The sequence below is a fragment of the Eubalaena glacialis genome, chromosome 4 (assembly GCF_028564815.1).
Source record: "Eubalaena glacialis isolate mEubGla1 chromosome 4, mEubGla1.1.hap2.+ XY, whole genome shotgun sequence".
NCBI classification, from domain to species: domain Eukaryota; kingdom Metazoa; phylum Chordata; class Mammalia; order Artiodactyla; family Balaenidae; genus Eubalaena; species Eubalaena glacialis.
The window spans coordinates 132,349,375-132,353,090 of record NC_083719.1 but is presented as its reverse complement, the minus strand read 5'-3'; positions in this window follow the sequence as shown (position 1 = coordinate 132,353,090).

Below are 3,716 nucleotides of genomic sequence, written 5' to 3'. Positions count from 1 at the left end.
AGTTCAATGAGAAGTTTGAAGTGTAGTAAACAAGGGATTGTGGTGATCTGACTTGCAGTTTTAATAGCTTACATCTGCATTTGTTGAAACCTGGTTGAAGGAGGCAGAAGGAAATCACAGAGACCAGTGAGTCACCTGATACAGGGGTCAAGGCAAGCAACGATGGAGGCCCAGACTAAGATGCTAAGAATAGAGTTGATAGAAATTCATCTCCTGACTATAACACCCTTGAAGTATTTGAAGGCTGTCATCATATCATCCCACATTATTGGGTGGACCAAAAGGTTCGTTCGGTTTTTTCTGTAAGATGGCTCTAGTAGCATTTAGTCGTCTTTAACTTCATTTGAAACAATTTTGTTAGATTATATGTGACAGCCGTCATATCAGCGTGCATTTTAAAAAAAGACATCAAAATTGGTGAGTTTTTGTGTAGCCATTTTAATATTGAAGATGGAAGAAAAATAGCAACATTTTTGCCCTATTATGCTTTATTATTTCAAGAAAGGTAAAAACACAACTGAAATGTACAAAAATGTTTGTGCAGTGTGTGGAGAAGGTGCTGTGACTGATCGAACGTGTCAAAAGTGGTTTGCGAAGTTTCGTGCTGGAGATTTCTCTCTGGACGAAGCTCCACAGTGGGGTAGACCAGTTGAAGTTGATAGTGATCAAATCGAAACAATAATTAAGAACAATCAATGTTATACCATGCGGGAGATAGCCGACGTACTCAAAATATCCAAATCAATCATTGAAAATCATTGCACCAGCTTGGTTATGTGAATCTCTTTGATGTTTGGGTTCCACATAAGTTAGGTGAAAAAAAAACCTTTTTGACCATATTTCTGCATGCGATTCTCTACTGAAATGTAATGAAAACATTCCGTTTTTAAAACAAATTGTGACAGGTGATGAAAAGTGGATACTGTGCAACAATGTGGAATGGAAGAGATCGTGGGGCAAGTGAAATGAACCACCACCACGCCAAAGGCCAGTCTTCATCCAAAGAAGGTGATGTTGTGTATATGGTGGGATTAGAAGGGAGCCCTCTATTATGAGCTCCTTCTGGAAAACAAATGATTAATTCCAGCAAATACTGCTCCCAATTAGACCAACTGAAAGCAGCACTCTACGAAAAGTGTCCAGAATTAGTCAACAGAAAACTCATAATCTTCCATCAGGATAACGCAAGACTGCACGTTTCTTTTATGACCAGGCAAAAACTGTTACAGCTTGGCTGGGAAGTTCTGATTCATTCACCGTATTCACCAGACACTGCATCTTCAGATTTCCATTGATTTCAGTCTTTACAAAGTTCTCTTAATGGAAAAAATTTCAATTCCCTGGAAGACTATAAAAGTTACCTGGAACAGTTCTTTGCTCAAAAAGATAAAACGTTTTGGGAAGACGGAATTATGAAGTTGTCTGAAAAACAGCAGAAAGTAGTGGAAAAAAAGGGTGAATATGTTGTTCAATAAAGTTCTTGGTGAAAATGAAAAATGTGTCTTTTATTTTTACTTAAAAAACCAAAGGCACATTTTGGCCCACCCAATATTTTCCTCTTTTTGTTAAACATGTCCAGACTCTTCCATTATATTCTACATGACACAGTTCCTAGACCTCTCTCCACCTTGTGAACAAAGATATCTTTGTTGACATCTTCTGAAAAATGTCTAGGCTATCACTATCCCTCTTAAATAGAATTCCCAGAACTGAAGGCAATTCCTCAAGTGGGATTTGATGTATTTTCAGAACAGTAAATCACCTGGCACTTGTGACCTCTCTACCCTATCTACTGCAGAATGAAGTAGCATTTTCTGCACCTGCATTGCAGTTTATTTACATTCAGCTTGTGATGAAATATGACTTCTCTTCCTGCCTCAGACATTCTTTGAGCCTATACACCAGTCTTTACATTTCTAAGAACATTACTCTGATTAGTTTTGATTTCTTCCTATCCTTTACCACTGGAATGAAATATCACATCATGAATTACACATTACAAAAAGCCTTTGAAAAAAAGAAGGCAGCAGCATATGTGTGACAAATTCCAGCTGTGTAGTCCAAACAGCAGGTGTCATAGTATTTGCCTTTTTTTTCATACTCACCAACTTGTATAGGTGGAGTCTCTTCTTGAAGTCACTTTCTCTCAGGCAGATGTGTTGGTTCTGTCACCAACCAGGAGAAACATCTTTCTTTCAGTACATCCAGTGTACTGCAAGAGAGGATGCTTCATGAAGTTGTGAGTTCCTTATCATTGAAAGGAGGTAAGCAAAAATAAATTATCTCTGCTTGAAGATGTTAAACAGAAAATTCAGATTAATAGCAACTGCAAGGGCGTAAATTACTAGATGACACTTAGGGTCCTTATAATTCTTAAATTCTAATGATTCCATGATTCTTGTCATCTTTTTTCAACTGGGCTTGCAGTTACCCTGCTTCTCTTACTTGGCACTTGCGGGATAACTCCATGAAAGCCACTGTTCCAGCTATCTATTGCTATGTAACAAACAATCCAAAAATGTAGTGACAGAAAGCAACAACCATTTTATTATGCTCATGGATCCTGTAGGTTAGGATTTTGGACAGGGAACAATAGGGCTGGCTTGTCTCTCTTCCTCAATGTCTGAGCCTCTCTTTGGAAGACATGTGTGGCTGTGGTGACTCAGATGTCTGGATATGACTTAAACCAATGGGGGCTGGAACCATCTGGGTTTTCTCACTCACAACACATTCCCAGACACCTGGGCTGGGATGACACAGAAGCTAGTTTCAGCTGAAACTATTGACTGGAGCATCGGGAGGCTGTTCCTTGGGGCTTAGGCTTCCTCACAGTACGGAGGCTTAAGAGTAGTCAAAGGTCTTACACAGAGGCTTAGGACTCCAAGGGCAAGTGTTCCAAGAGCTAACGTTCCAAGAGCAAGGTGGAAACTTCATGGTATTTTATGACCTAGCCTCAGAAGTCATCTAGCACCACTTTTTATAGGTTCAATCTATCAAAGACCTTCCCAGATTTAAGGAGAGGTGACATAGACCCCCTCTCTCCATGGGAGAGATGTCAAAGAATATGCAGCTGCATTTTAAAGTTGCCACATTCTTTATAGCGCATATTTTTAAATTTCAGATAACAACAACCAAGGAATCTTTTTTACTTCTTCTTCTAAATTTCCAGACTTTAATTGAAGGTATGTACCCGTGTAGCTTATAGGCAGACTCGGGCTACTAAGTGCAACAGGGGAGAAAAGAGTGAACCAAAGCTTCCAGTGGACAACATGGAGATTTTTCTGGAGCCGAGAACACGTATGCATTTGGAGTGAAATGAAGACTGATATTCTGGACACCTGCTGCTTCCTTTATAGACCCTAGGAGATCCAAGATTAAGCTCTGCAGCACTCCAAACCCTGGGAGAAAAAGCCTTGCTCAGACTCAATTTATTTGACACTGACCTTTAACCCACTGAAATTTGTATGTGTTCCACAAGTCTCTCAATGTTCTGTTTTGGCTAATTTGTTCCCCAGACATGTCTCATTCTCACCTGGAGACTATAAACATGCCTGGGCCTGGGAGAAGAGGTGCAGAGAAAGAGATGACTATGCTTCCCACAGAGACCCATCAGGTTCAACTTCTGAGCAACAACGGAAAGGAAGGAAAGCTATCTCAGCAAGGGAATTGAAATGCTAGAAGAAGAACTCCCCTCCTGGCTGCGTGTAGTGCCATTC